Source organism: Callithrix jacchus, chromosome 11 (genome assembly GCF_049354715.1).
Source record: "Callithrix jacchus isolate 240 chromosome 11, calJac240_pri, whole genome shotgun sequence".
Lineage (NCBI taxonomy): Eukaryota > Metazoa > Chordata > Mammalia > Primates > Cebidae > Callithrix > Callithrix jacchus.
This window is the reverse complement of record NC_133512.1, coordinates 36,184,037-36,200,489: the sequence shown is the minus strand read 5'-3', so window position 1 is coordinate 36,200,489 and position 16,453 is coordinate 36,184,037. Positions and strand designations below refer to the sequence as shown.

Below are 16,453 nucleotides of genomic sequence, written 5' to 3'. Positions count from 1 at the left end.
TCCATGATCCATTTTGTGTTAATTTTTTATGAGTTTTAGGTTGAGACTTTTTTTTTTGGCTTATATTGAAATAAGCCAATAATGTGTAAACATCATTAGTTGAAAAGGCAAACTCTCTCTTCTGTAGAATTAGTATTGTACCTCTATTAGTCTATTCTTGCACTGCTATAAAAATGCCTGAGACTGGGTAATTTTTAAAGAAAAGAGGTTTAACTGGCTCACAGTTCCACAGGCTGCACAGGAAACATGGCTGGGAAGGCTCAGAAAATTTACAATCATGGCAGAAAGGGAAGCAGGCACATTTTATGTGGCCAGAACAGAAGGAAGAGGGGGGAGGTGCTATACACTTTTAAACAACCAGATCTCATGAGAACTCTATGCACCAAAGGGGGAAGTCCACCCCCATGGCCCAATCACCTTCCATCAGGCCCCACCTCCAACATTGGGTATTACAATTTGACACGAGATTTGCGTGGGAACATAAATCCAAACCATGTCAGCATCTTTGTCAAAAATTAGTTGAGCATATTTATGTGGGTCTACTTCTGGGTTCTCTGTTCTGGCACATTGATTTATGTGTCTATGTGTCCACCAATATCACACTATCTCATTACTACAGCTATGTTGCATAGGCCTTAACATCAGATAGAGCCCTCCCACTCAGTTCACCTTTGTCAAGATTGTTTTAGTGCTCGCTTCGGCAGCACATATACTAAAATTGGAACAATACAGAGAAGATTAGCATGGCCCCTGTGCAAGGATGACACGCAAATTAGTGAAGCATTCCATATTTTTAATAAAATACCTTGGAATACAACTCACAAGGAACATAAGGGACCTCTTCAAGGAAAACTACAAACCACTGCTCAATGAAATCAGAGAGGACACAAACAGATGGAGAAACATTCCACGTTCATGGTTAGGAAGAATTAATCGTGAAAATGGCTATGCTGCCCAAAGTAATTTACAGAATCAACGCTATCCCCGTCAAGCCAACATTGACTTTCTTCACAGAACTGGAAAAAACCACCATGAACTTCATATGGAACCAAAAGAGAGCCCGCATAGCCAAGTCAATTCTAAGCAAAAAGAACACAGCGGGGGGCATCACACTACCGGATTTCAAACTATACTACAAGGCTACAGTAATCAAAACAGCATGGTACTGGTACCAAAACAGAGATATAGACCAATGGAACAAAACAGAGGCATTGGAGGCAACACAACATATCTACAACCATACAATCTTTGATAAACCTGACAAAAACAAGCAATGGGGAAAGGATTCCCTGTTTAACAAATGGTGTTGGGAAAACTGGCTAGCCATGTGCAGAAAGCAGAAACTGGACCCCTTCCTGACACCTTACACTAAAATTAACTCCAGATGGATTAAAGACTTAAACATAAGACCTGGCACCATAAAAACCCTAGAAGAAAATCTAGGCAAAACCATCTAGGACATAGGAGTAGGCAAGGACTTCATGACCAAAACACCAAAAGCATTGGCAACAAAAGCCAAAATAGACAAATGGGACCTAATCAAACTCCACAGCTTCTGCACGGCAAAAGAAACAGTCGCTAGAGTGAATCGGCAACCAACAGAATGGGAAAAATTTTTTGTAGTTTACCCATCTGACAAAGGGCTGATATCCAGAATTTACAAAGAACTCAAACAGATTTACAGGAAAAAAACAAACAAGCCCATTCAAAATTGGGCAAAGGATATGAACAGACACTTTACGAAAGAAGACATATATGAGGCCAACAATCATATGAAAAAATGCTCATCGTCACTGGTCATCAGAGAGATGCAAATCAAAACCACATTGAGATACCATCTCACGCCAGTTAGAATGGGGATCATTAAAAAATCTGGAGACAACAGATGCTGGAGAGGATGTGGAGAAAAAGGAACACTTTTACACTGTTGGTGGGAGTGTAAATTAGTTCAACCATTGTGGAAGACAGTGTGGCGATTCCTCAAGGCCTTAGAAATAGAAATTCCATTTGACCTAGCAATCCCATTACTGGGTATATATCCAAAGGATTATAAATCATTCTACTATAAGGACACATGCACACGAATGTTCATTGCAGCACTGTTTACAATAGCAAAGACATCGAATCAACCCAAAAGCCCATTGATGATAGACTGGATTGGGAAAATGTGGCACATATACACCATGGAATATTATGCAGCAATCAGAAATGATGAGTTTGTGTCATTTGTAGGAACATGGATGAATCTGGAGAACATCATTCTCAGCAAACTGACACAAGAAGAGAAAATGAAACACCGCATATTCTCACTCATAGGTGGGTGATGAAAAATGAGAACACATGGACACAGAGAGGGGAGTACTAAACACTGGGGTCTATTGGGGGGAAAAGGGAAGGGCCAGTGGGAGGGGGAGGTGGGGAGGGATAGCCTGGGGAGAAATGCCAAATGTGGGTGAAGGGGAGAAAGGAAGCAAAACACACTGCCATGTGTGTACCTATGCAACTGTCTTGCATGTTCTGCACATGTACCCCAAAACCTAAAATGCAATAAAAAAAAAAAAGATTGTTTTAGTTATTCTAAGGCCTCTGCCTTTCCTTGTAAATTTTAGAATAAGTTCGCTTATGTCTATGTAAAACTTTACTGGAATGTTGATAGTAATTGTATTATGTCAATTAGCAGAGTATATTTTTATTATGTTGATTCTTTTAATTTATAAACAAGGTATGCATGTAAACTTATTTATGTCTTCTGCTATGGTTTGGATATATGACCTCTTGAAACCTCCTGTTAAAATTTGATTCCGGTGGCTCATGCCTGTAATCCTAGCACTTTGGGAGGCCGAGGCAGGCAGATCACCTGAGATCAGGAGTTCAAGGCACTTAATAGCAGGTACATGAATATCATTCTGACTTTCATGCTGTTTCTTAAAGGCCAGGTATGAAACTCCCATGTGGAAGATGCCCTCTGTACCCTGGAAAGAACGCAGCCTTTTTATCAAAGACAGGAAATTGAAGCCAAGGAAAATTGAAGGCTTGTTTATTTTTATTTTTTTATTTTTTGGCTTGTTTATGTTTATTATTATTACTTTTTGAGATGGGATTTTACTCTTGTCACTCAGGCTGGAGTGCAATGGTGTGATCTCAGCTCACTGCAACCTCTGGCTTTCTGGGTTCAAGCAATTCTCCTACCTCAGCCCCCTGAGTAGCTGGGATTACAGGCATGAGCCACCATGACTGGCTAATGTTTGTTTTGTATTATTCATAGAGATGGGGTTTCACCATGTTGGCCAGGCTGGTCTTGAACTCCTGAGCTCAGATGATCCACCCTCCTCGGCCTCCCAAAGTGCTAGGATTACAGGCATGAGCCCAGCCACAAACCTTTTTAAACCAACTCTTATCTTCCTAGTCACTTCTCCACCCAATTAGCTGCTATAGCCCAAGTCTCTTTGCTTTATCCTACTGCACAGCTCACTGTTCTTTGTCCAACTCATCATGTAAGTGATCGACTGTAACTTCAGGTCTTCATTTCCTTATGAGGACTCCCCTGCCACATAACACTTAAGTTAAATAAATTTGTGTGTTTTTCTCCTATTAATCTATCTTATATCAGTTTAATTCTCAGGCCCAGTTGGGACCCTGAGAAGATGGAGGTGGAGTCTGCTTCCCTTACTACCATGAAACAGCATTAGTGGTATACCTCCTTCTAGGAACCAAGGGAAGAGACCATAAAAAAGTGTGATTCATTCACTTTTTATCCTCAGGATCTCATAACTAGCAGCAGAAGCGATTGCTAGGATTTCCACAGTGTTCCCATGACAAGCAAGTGGGATGCTCTGCCCTGGGCAGGGAATACCTCCCAATTTAAAGGTAGCATGAAGCCCAGAAGAAAAGACCACACAGATCATCCAGGACACCTAGAGTACTGGTTCTCAGATACTACTATTCCTGAGATTCACCCGAGGCACTTGCTCAAATGTAGGGATCTGCCCTACCTTTTAAGACTCAGACTCATTAGGTCTGGCATTAGTGTGACTAACCATACCCATATCAGGCTATTTGCAAAACTCCTTAGTTTAGGATCTGCTTATCTGCCGTGCAGTCCAGGATTCTGCACATTTAGTAAGCACTCTGGTGCAGCAGTCCCCAACCATTTTGGCACCAGGAACTGGTTTCATGGAAGACAGTTTTTCCACAGATGGGTTGAGGGTAGTTTTGGGATGATTCAAGCACATCACATTTAGTGTGCACTTTATTTATATTGTAATTACATTGTGATATGTAATGAAATAATTATACAACTAACCATAATGTAGAGTCAGTGGGAGCCCTGAGCATGGTTTCCTGCAACGAGATGGTCCCATGTGGGGGAGATGGGAGACAGTGACAGGTCATCAAGCATTAGGTTCTCATAAGGAATGCACAACTTAGATTACTCACATGTGCAGTTTACAATAGGGTTCCCACTCCTATGAGAATCTAATGCCACTGCTGATCTGACAGGAGGAGGCGGAGCTTAGGTGGTAATGTGAGCAATGGGGAGCAGCTATAAATACAGCCTGTGTTTACATCTGTAAATATTTACAAATCAAGCTTTGCTTGCTCACCTCCTGCTGTACAGCCAGTTCCTAACAGGCTATGGACCAGTACAGGGTTGGGGACCCCAGATCTAGTAAATTCAGATGTCAGTGGTCTTCAGACTACACTTTCAGAAAGACTGACTTGGAGACTTGAAGTTAGCTTATAACTCTTACGAGGTGGAAGGGAAAGGTGTTATTCAAGTGTAGCTATGAAAATAACTTGATGGATTTTAAATATAGTTACCTTTGAGCATAAATCATAGACAGGAAAATGTCAAATCAAATATTTAAGTGTACAAAATCTACCATATTTTTGCACGTAATGTCCCTCTTCTTGTAGTGCTCAGTCCCTGACATTTGTGATGACCTTCTCCTCTGAAGCACTATCTTGCTCTTCACTCTTTTTCTTATCCTCATTCTTATTAATTTCAACATCCAAGAGTTTCATTTCTTGACATTTTCAAAACCTGTATCAATCAGAGTCCAGGCAAGAGATAGGAACCATGCCAGTTATCTGAAGAAAGAGGATTGATTATGAAGAACTGTTAGCTGCATAGATATACAAGAAGGTAGCAAAGAATAAAAAGAGAACACTGTGGTATCACAGGGAGGGCAACTGCAGGAAGCAGCTAGCATCCCTAGGCCTGGGGTAGAAGGAAGGGAAAAGGTTAGCGTGATCCATATGTGCTAAGAAGAAGGCCTGCAGAAATGAAACACGCACACCCTGAAGGGCCATGCTGCTCAGCTGATGCTGATGTGTCTGAGGTGAGTTTCATATAGCTCGTTCTATAAGGGTCGCAAAAACCCAAGCTGAGTTCTGCTGTTGCTATGGAAAGGAACTGCCGTTGTCTGGGTGAAGAAACACTGCTGGGGAGATACTGATAGAAACAAGAGCCAATTAAGTCTCTTTTTAAAATAAATTATGCAGTCTCAGGTATTTGTAGCAATGCAAGAACAGCCTAATACAGAAAATGACACATCCATAAAGCTAGTGTGAGAAATTTTAAATGTATCTCACTCTAGGAAGTTTTCGATGAAGCTTACAAAATATTAGGATGGATCTAAAATACACATATGTGCACATATTGGATATGCATATCCTAAAACATATTTAAAAATTCAATAGGAATAGACAATAAGGAAGTATCAGTTATTTGCAAAGACTCAGAATCACAACTGTCATGTTCTCTAGTCTCAATGAAAAAAAAAAAAAGAAATCAACAACAAAAAGAAACCAAAAACAGATTCTTAGAAATCAAAAACTTACTTCTGACTAATTTGCAATTTCAAAGGAAATAAAATTTAAAATATGAAATAGCACCAAAAAGTATTCAAAGTATTGCCAGTCACAACTTGGGGGATGCAGCTAAAGACAAACTTGTGGAAAATGTAAAAATTTAAAATCCGTCTATTAGGATACAATACATATTTACAATAAATGAGTTAATCATTCACCTGAAGGTTAAAAAAAAAGGATAGAACTGATAGGGATAGGAGACAGGGAAATACTGGGTAGAGGAGGGTGGTTTCCCAGCAAAAGTCCCACCTTCAACTCTGGAAACCCATGGCCCTAAATGGGAACAGACAGTCCTGTTTTCAAGCCCCAGATGTTGTTGCCTTTTGGCCTGCCACACCCCCTATCCTGTACCCACATTAACCTCAAACCCCCGGCTCCAGGAGAAGACGAGCAGACAAACAGCAGAAGAGTACAACAGAGAAGGACAGAAGAGAGGAATGCTGAACAGCGAGTGGAGTTTGGGTGGGGACGATCGGAGAAGAGATTGGCCACTGGACAGCCAAACTCCAGGGGAAGATCATCCCCCTTCTAGCTCTCCATCTATCCCACATTCAACACTCAGTAAAACTCCTGCATTCACTCTTCAAGTCCATGTGTGACCTGATTCTTCCTGGACTCTGGGCAAGGACCTGGATACCAAGAGGGCACTGAACAGCTTTACACTTAAGCCATCTGCAGACGGCAAAGCTAAAAGAGCCACACTGTAAGGTGCCCACTTGGGCTTCAAGAGTCGCAGACACCCACCCCTAGCTGCTACCATGGGGCCAGAGCCCAGCGTGCTCACGCCAGCTCCAGCACCTGCCCATCTGTGTGCTCCTCCTCTCATAAGGCATTTGACCTTGTGGTGGCCACACAGAGAGTTATAACACCCAGTCACATGTCCTGCAAGGGGGAGGTAGGGAACTCTCCCATTTCAGAATGAATTCCAAGGACATGATAAGGATTAAAATAATACCTAACAAAATAAAGCAAGCAGTAAAAGCAATATAAAAAACCAAACCAATTATTTGAAAAGATGTGATTTCTCCAAATTTCTGACAAGACTGATGATGACAAAAAGAGAGAAAAGATAAAGAACCACTGGACACAAGCATGAGTAAATGCTGCGCAGGCTGTGGACCTTCCTGAGCCCAGGGAGGGTGGAGGCAGGGATACTGATTCAGAACACCCCAGAATTGACTGCTGTTTTCCTCCAGTGACAGAGAGGCCTTCCAGATGCTCAGCTTGGGGAAAGCCCAAGGTCTTAAAACACTTCCTTAAATAGAAGCATGGAGCACTGTATTTAGGCAAGTTCTTCCTCAGGAGTGATGTAAAAAGATCATCAGTAAAGCACAGAATCAGGCTTCCCCCCAGACGTCATCAATGTCTCTGGTTACTTCACATTCCCCTTAGAGGATTTCAAGGATTAAGGGAAACTGCCCTAAAATAAGATTATCTTATCTGTATCTGCCCTTATCCTGTGTGGCTACTTAAGACTTGGGAACATAAATTGGTAACACTCTCTCTCTCTCTCTCTCTCTCTCTCTCTCTCTCTCTCTCTCTCTCTCTCTCTCTGTGTGTGTGTGTGTGTGTGTGTGTGTGTGTGTGTCTTCCCGTTAGTCACTAAATGTTGCATTTGGTGTCATCATTGGGGTTGGCTTCACCCCCAGCCTCTACCCCACCTCAGTTGTATTTGGAAGGAACTTCTGGGAGTTGAAGAAGAAAATACTGAGGACCCCTATGCAGAGACAGGCTAGCCTCTGCACCACTGAAGGAATTGTTAGTGGAATTTACTCAGTTTCCCCTAACTCCAGCTGGCCCTGCCAGTGGCTAATTAAAGAGATCTGAGCTGGGGGCAGTCACCCCAGATGTGGTTCCCTGGTTTTCCAGAAGCACACAGCCAAGTAGCCAAGGATCCCTGAAGTGAGGGGGAAACTGAAAGTTTGGACCAGGTACCTCAAGTGAATGCCAATATCTGACACCTGGGCCATGATATTAGAAAAGATCTAGAGACTAAGGGCTCCTCAAGACCCCATTAGACTTCTGAGTGGAGACTCCCAGGCAGAAATTAGAGAACTGCTGATGTTTTCGATGCAGAGTGAGAATGGACCTAAAAATGTTTTAATTGCTGTGATTCTACCTGCGTGATTGATCAAAAAAAGAGGAAGTTAGATTAGGATGAAAAAATAAAAGTTGTAGTGACTTCTCTATATTTTTCCTAAAACATTTAGTTACACATATAACACACAAAGACATTTGCATGAACTTACTCAGAGTGTAAGACAACATTACAGTTCATCTTTACCTCTGACAAACACCCAGAGGAGATCTTGAATCAAAGGTATGTGTCTACCCAGGTCTTTTTCATGTGTATTTACAGATATGTTACATTATTTCTTTTAAGAAGAATTTCTGTTTTAATGTTTATGAAACAATCTTCCTGTTCTTTTCATATTGAACCTGTAGCTTCAGAAAGAAGAGAGATAGAGAGCGAGCAGGTGTGGTGGCTCATGTCTGTAATCCCAGCACTTTGTCGGTCTGAGGTGGGCAGATCACCTGAGGTCAAGAGTTCAAGACCAGCTTGGCCATCTTGGTGAAACCCCATTTCTACTAAAAGTACAAAAATTAGCTGGACATGGTGGTAGGCTCTTGTAATCCTAGCTACTCAGGAGGCTGAGGCAGGAGAATCGCTTGAACTTTAGAGGTGGAGGTTGCAGTGAGCCAGGATAGGGCCACTGCACTCCAGCATGGGCAACAGAGCTAGATTCCATCTTAAAAAAAAAAAAAAAAAAAAGCATGGAATCCTTGGAACTATATGGTTCAGTGAAGCTAACTGAGTTTTAAAACAGTTCAGAGGTCAGGGTCTTGAAGTCACTTTTCTATTTGGAAGAACTACTTGCTCTCTAAGTGGAACATTACAAATTCAATACTATTTTTGAAACTTTCTGTGAGACTATAATTACTTCAATCATAGAAAATAATAATGTTTTAAAAGCCAGCATGTGGTTCAACATCTTCTCCGGGGCTCTGCATTTCTAGAAGTGTATGTCAAGATGGAACTACATCAGCTTGGGTCTCTGGGCAACTGTGATAAGCAGAACCTCACTGGCAACCCATGGCAGACATGTGGCAGATGTGAGAAATAAGCTTTGTTGTATTAAGCAAAAGCAATAACAACAACAATAAACGCACAAACTTTGGCTTCTGTCACAGTCGTGTGTCCTCTCCCTTTCCCATCTCTGTCTCTGTCTCTCTCTCTGCTCACTCACTTTGGGGGAAGGCAGCTGCCACCTTGTGAACATACCAGACAGCTTGTGAGGAGGCTCAGTGGTGAGGAATTGAAGTATTTGGCCAACAGCCAGGGGGAAATTGAGGCCCACAGCCATACAAGTGAGCTGAGAAGCAGATCTTCCTGGAGCAGAGCCTTCAGGTGACAGCAACCTCACCTTAGGACAAACCTGAGCCTGAACAATTGAGCTAAGCCACTCCCAGATTCCTGACTCTCAGAAACAGCATGAAATAATAATTATCTCTTGTGTAAAGCTGCAAAATTTTAGGGAAACTTGTTATTCAGCAAAAATAATTAACATACACCAGGCAGGGCAGCATGGTGATTTTGCGGACCCTCAACCCTTCTGCCTTTGTACGTGCCTTCCTCCATAAGCTGTGTTAAAAATGGTATTTCCTAGGTTGGTATAAAGACAAATATTCATATAATCCATGCTGGGTTCATTATTATTATATCCATTTTTTTATTCTGATTTTAGACAAAATTAAAACTTTTTTTAGGTCCTGAAGAATCACAGGCCCCAGATGTCTGTGCCTAATGGATGTCAGCCCAGCACTAGCATAGAAGGGACATACAATCAAGAAGTTATTAGAGCCGGATGCGGTGGCTCATGCCTATAATCCTAGCCCTGTGAGAGGCTGAGATGGGTGGATTACCTGAGGTCAGGAGTTCAAGACTAGCCTGGCCAACATGGTGAAATTCCATCTGTACTAAAAATACAAAAATTAGCTGGGTGTGGTGGTGCACATCTGTAGTCCCAGCTACTCAGGAGGCTGAGACAGGAGAATCACTTGAACCCGGGAGGCGGAGGCTGCAGTGAGCTGAGATTAAGCCACTGTACTCCAGCCTGGGCGACACAGTGAGACTCTATCTAAAAAAATACTAATAATAAGTTTTCAGCCCCGATTCTACCCAAATCCATGCAATAAGTCCATCACTTGGTAAGACCATTAAGATTTTGGCAAAGTTGTATGTATCCCATGATAGTGAATTGTTTTGGGTTCAGCCCTCCAGGTTAGAAAGATTGACTGATCACGTGGGAAACTGAGAAGCTGCTCTATAGTATTCCAAAAAGGCCATGACAGGAACTGCACTGTGGGAGCCAAACCACAGGATCCTGTGAAACTTGGGGCATCAGCTGTGACTTCTCAGCCTGACACTGGGCAATGTAGCACTGGCTTTGAACCCAGTGTCTCCCAGAAACTGATATTCACAATTTGCATTAAATCTGGAAACAGTAAAGGGCTTAGATCTAAAGACACAGGAGCCAGCTGGTTTGGGCTTAAATTCTACCTTTGGTACTTCCTGGCTGTGTTACTTTCAGCCAGTTTCTTAAACTCTCTATACTTCAATTTTATAATTTGTAAAGTTAGAATAGCGATAGATGTAGTTGTGAGAATTTTGTGAGTTAATGTGTATGAAATACAATAGCACCTGGCACAGAGTAAGCCTTCAATATTATCATTCATTATCATTGTTACAATTATTACTAAGCTTCATCTGAGCTCTCACTAACTAATGATAGACATTTTATTACTCTCCTCACAGTTTACAATCATATCTTGGGTATTTCAGAGCAACTTTAACATAAGAAGGAGCTGCCAGGAAGTCAGAAACATGCCAAATGGGAGGTGTAGGTGGAGAGAACTGGGTTCTTGAATAAGGCCCAGCAGAGCTCAGAGATGATGCTGCAGTGTCCTCTAATGAACTCCAAATGGATGGTCTTCATTGTGGATCAATGGGCTATACTTCTGAGATTCTTTCTTTTTTTGAGAAGGAGGACAGGGCCTCACTCTGTCTTCCAGGCTGGAGTGCAGTGGGACAGTCATGGCTCACTGCAGCCCAGACCTCCAGGGCTTAAGCGATCCTCCCACCTCAGCCTCCTAAGTAGCTGGGACCACAGGCATATGCCACCACGTCAGCAAATTTTTGTTTGTTTTATAGAGATGGGGTCTTACCATGTTACCCAGGCTGGTCCTGAACTTCTGGGCTCAAGCCATCTGCCCACCTTGGCCTCCCAAAGTGCTGGAATTAGAGGCATCAACCACAGGGCCTGGCTGAGAGTCTTTCTTAATAGTTACAAACCACAGCTTTGTTTACTGATAGCCTTAGACTGATAACCTTTGCTTGGTTTACTGATACCCTTAGGCTGTTGATGGAAAGCTGCCTTTCTATGGACGAACTTTCAAGCACCGAAGTGGGAAGAACAGAAGACAATCAGCCTGTAGGCCAAAGTGTGGCAAGCCATGATTGTGGACCATCTGGCACAGGTTCATACCAACTCCTGGATAACTTCTAAAGATCCAATGAGGCCAAGTGGACGTGGACAATTGAGTAGCATAAAACAGCCTGCATTGGAGCTCAACAGTTACTGGGGGGGAAATGGGGGCCTATCACGAGCAAGTTCAATGAACATTTTATTAATCAACCCCCAGAATGTCAGGTGGGTGGGTTCATAGGATGTCAGGGCATGGTAGGCTGCAGGTCATGCTGAGGTAGGTCTTTTTGTATCGCTGAAGACCAAATGGGTGGTGCAGAACAAGGACAAAGCAAATACAATCAGGAACAATCTCAAACGCATACGCACTCCTCGCAGCTGGCAGATGGACTGTATCAGGCCCCTGCCCACAGAGCAAGAGGAGTCTGCTGTGCTCTGAAAAAAGCCAGTGTCTCTTTGGATTTGGAATTTGGTTTCTTATTTCTGAGGCTCTGCAGCTAGCACCCTACAGGGCAAATCTTCATCAATCAGAACCTTGAATCTAATGTTATTCCATCTAGGATACATGTTCTACCAGCCAACAGTAGAAAACATGACCCAAAAGAATGCCAGGTGGTTGTGTCACATAGCCTAACTTCAAAATCAAAAGAGCTGTTGGAAAACTGGAATGGGTTATTAAATGACTCTACCTGATGAAACCATTATAAATAAATGAAGCTGTATATGACAAAAACAACATGTTACTGAAACATGTAAAAGAAGATCTGAATAAAGGGACAGATAGAGTATGCTGATGAATGAGAAAACTCCATTCTTCAAAATCTCCTAGCTTAATATGTAAAGTAAAACAACCATAATTAAAATTCTGTGTGCCAATTAACAAATTATATACATATACATGTGTATATGTGTACACAAATATGTACATATGTATGTACATGTGTACATGTATGTGTATACATGTACATACATATACATATTTAATTTTTTTTTGAGACAAGATCTTGCTCCACTGAGAACAGCACCCACAGCAGAGAGCTTCAGAGACCTGCAGAGACATCTGGATGACTTGCCTGGAGAGAGGAACCACCCTCTCCAGGGCCTATTCTCTGGAGTGGCTGGAGTGCAGTGGTGATCACAGCTCACTGCAGCCTTAACCTCCTGGGCTCAAGCAACCCTCCCACTTCAGCTTTTTGAGTAGCTGAGACTACTCAGCCACCATGCCTGGCTAATTTTTTCATATTCTTTGTAGAGACAAGGTCTTGCTATGTTGCCTGGGCTGGTCTCAGACACCTGGCCTTGAGCAATCCTCCTACCTCAACCACCCAAGTGCTGGGACTACAGGCATGAACCAGTGTGCCCTGGCCTAAATTCTAAAATATATATGTGAGAAGAGACTTCAAGAATTGAAAAGAACTGTAAAAGAGACTTGCCCTACCAAACACCAAATCATATTATGTAGAGTAATTATTGTAGTATTAGTGTTACGGGATCTCTGGGGTGTCCATTTTTCTGGGCAGAAACTGTGGCCACAGTGTCTTTGCCCAAGTTCTTGTCCTGTGCCCAGAAGAATGAGGTATGCAGACAAGTAAAGGGTGAAGAAGACTTTCATTTAGCATTAGAACAGCTCAAATGAGTAGATAGCTCCTCTCTGTAGGCAGGTCCTCCTTGAGTGTTCAGTTTGTGGCAGAGAGGAGGCCCTGGAGAGGGTAGCTCCTCTCTGCAAGCAGGTCATTTGATCTCTCTGCAGGTCTCTGAAGCTCTCTCCTGCAGCAGCTGCTCTCAGTGGAGAGGGTATGCCTCTCTGTAGCTGGTCATCCCATCCTCTCCAGGTATCAGCAGAGAGGGTTCTCCTTTCTGCAGCTGGTCGTCTTACCCTCTCTCTGTCTTCTGCTCTCTTTGTCCTCTGGCTATCATCTGCCTTGTGCTAGCTGAGCCCAGGGCTTTTATGGACCTCAGAGGGGAGGAAGTGTGTGCCAATTTGTCCATGGGTGGCCAGGGGTGGGCCTGAAAGAGGAACCACAAGTTCCCATTCAAGTCCATGGGACTAGCAACCCAGCCCTCAGTCTTCAGGACCTCCCTAGCTTGAGGATGGGGCCTTACTGGGGACCCTGCCTGCTTCCACCCAGGACTCTGTCTGCTTCCTGTTGCCATTCCAACCCAAATGGAAGTTAGTGCTGAGAGTGGAGAGAGGCCAGGCAGTGGAAGCAGACACCTGTGAGCCTGCAGGGACATGGGGTCCTTCTTGGGGCACACCAGGTTGCAGGCTTTAGAGACACCCGGGTCCTGAGCCTGGGAGGGCAGCCACAGCTGCCCGCAGGAGTTCCCGCTTGTCCCCGGCTCCTGCCTGCTTCCCGGAGCAGGAGGCCCAGGTCTGCAGCCATAGGTAAGGCGGGAACAGCTGCACCTGGGGAGGACAGATCCTGCTTGTTCCCAGCTCCTCCAAGAGCACAGGGAGGCTCAGATCCACAGCTTCAGTTTGGGTGGCTGTTGCCCCGCCCAGGAAGGCAGGGTTCCTGCCTCTTCCGTAGAACAGGAGGCCTGGGTCTGCTGCTGCGGTTTGGGTGGCTGCAGTGGCACGTGGAGCGCCCTCCCAACACAGAAGGGGCGGGGGTCCCACTGGCTCCATGGAGTATCCAGCTGCAGCCACGCCTCCCTGCTGCAGCCGGAATGATGGCAGCAGCCACTACATCATTAGTACAGGGAAAAAAATAGACCCTTGAGAAAGGACCATGCACATAAGGGATTTTAGTATATGTCAAAATCAATATTAACAGTTAATGGGGAAAGGAAAGCCTATCAACAAATATTGTTGGGATAAGTGGTAAGTCATTTGTGGTAAATTTTTTACATTAAACCGATGAGTTAAAATTTAATAAATTACCATAGCAAAGTTAAAAGATAAGCAATCTTTCCTTTAAAGATGCTAGATGGACTGTTTTTATCTTTCCCCTTTCTCAGGGCTTCACTAACATGATTGGGAAGTTATAAACAAATGTATAAACCCACAGGAACAAAAAGAAACGTAGAAGAAAAGATATCAGAATGAGAGATTTCAATCCACTTTTGGAAGAGTCAGAGCAAACGGGTGGCTGGTAACTGATTTAGCATAGTGGAAGAATTTGCAGCCAAAATCCAGAGAAGGATATGGAAGAGAAGATATACAATTTACTTCAACAGCCAGAAGGGGCTTAGTATGGCTACGTATGGCCTAGGGCAGGCGACGCCAGGCTCTGAAAACAAGGAAATTCAAGGCGTGCATGGACTGTGATTGGACCTGAGACTTCTACTCCTCATGCAGCATGTCAGCAGTCTGGAATCCCACCGGCAGGCTGGACAACCTAGGAGGAAAACCCCCACACACTGATACCTGTGGGTCTTTAAGTGAAACATTCAGTGCTCTCTTCTGTTGTCCAAAAGTGAAGCCCACTGGCCAACAAGTCAGGTTCATGCCACCAAGGCTTCCAACTGGCATGATATGGGCTCTTCTTGAATATAAACAATACAACAAGGAATACCAGGTATTTTCAGGAATGCTCCAATATGAAACAAACTTGACCAAACCAATAGGAAAAATAAACTCACCAAAAAATGCAATAGCAGACACTAGAAGAAACATTTTTAAAATATTTATGTCCTCAGAAAGGTTAGATTATATTCATATATTAGAACAGGAGGCTATGAAAAAGGAACAAAATAGAACAAGCCAGAGCTCTTAGAAATTAAACATAACTGTGAAAAGAAACATTCAATGAAATATTTTGAAGATAAGGTCCAGGAAGTTTCCCAAAGTAAAGCAAAAGAGATAGAAAGTGTTAGAGAAAAGATGAGAAATGTGTAAGATGAACGCAGGAGTTCCAATATTGACTAAGGGAGCTTGAGAGAACGGAGAAAATAAAAAAGAAACTAGGTAAGTTAGTAAATAGATAGATAAGTGAATATATGAATGGATAGATAAACAGGCAAATAAATCAGTCCAAAAATGAGGGACATAAATATCCTGACTAAAAGAATCCACCGACTAGCTAACATAACAAGTGATGATATATCCTCACCTCCATGCAATTCCAAATCATCATAAAATGTCAGAACACAAGGAATGAAAAGATCCTAAAGTTTCCAGAAAGAATAGATCACAAGTATCAGAATAACATCCAATTTCATAGTCTGGATCTAGAAGAAAATGGAGCAATATTTCCAAAGTACAGAGAGAAAGTGATTTTTTTTTGGTATTGCTAATTAAAAATTTTTAAAAATAGAGATAGAGGTCGTTCAGTGTTCCCCAGGCTGGTCTCAAATTCCTGGTCTCAAATGGTCCTCCTGCCTCAGCCTCCCAAAATGCTGAGATTATAGGTATGAACCACCTTGCCCAGCTAGAAAATGATTTTTAACTGTAATTAAATACCTAGCAAAACTGGGAATTCAATGTAAGTATAAAATAAAGGCATTATTTGATACAGAAAATTTATTTCCTATATGTTAGAGGATTGCCTCGGGGAAAACGGGAGGAAAATTAGAGAGTGATCTCGTAGATATGGATCCAGTAAGGACAATATCAAAGGAAAGTCGTGAACAGCAGCTATAAATCAGGCAGAGGAAGTAACAGCTCCAACTGGAGCAGGGTAGTGGACTCCAAAGAGAAGAGCCTTAGGAAAGAAGGGAAATTGCCGGGTGCGGTGGCTCACGCCCATAATCCCAGCACTTTGGGAGGCCGAGGTGGGCGGATCACGAGATCAAGAGATTGAGACCATCCTGGCCAACATGGTGAAACCCTGTCTCTACTAAAAATACAAAAATTAGCCGGGCATGGTGGCGCGTGCCTGTAATCCCAGCTACTCAGGAGGCTGAGGCAGGAGAATTGCTTGAACCTGGGAGGCGGAGGTTGCAGTGAGCCGAGACCTCGCCACTGCACTCCAGCCTGGCACCTGGCGACAGAGTGAGACTCTGTCTCAAAAAAAAAAAAAAAAGAGGGGAAATTGAAAACTGTAAATGATAAAATGAAGCACTGGGGAAACTAGAGAATAGCATATTCACAATACACAAGGAAACAGATGAGCAACTTGAAACCAATAAAAACACAAAGCTGTATTACA

At 43.0% G+C, this 16,453-nt stretch overlaps 1 non-coding gene across 1 annotated transcript; it reads left to right on the top strand.

The window, feature by feature from the left end:
• The first annotated feature begins 688 nt into the window (after positions 1-688).
• Positions 689-795, top strand: LOC118143901 (U6 spliceosomal RNA). The gene has a single exon (XR_004728386.1). It is a non-coding gene; the product is annotated as a U6 spliceosomal RNA (small nuclear RNA).
• Positions 796-16,453: the final 15,658 nt, after the last annotated feature.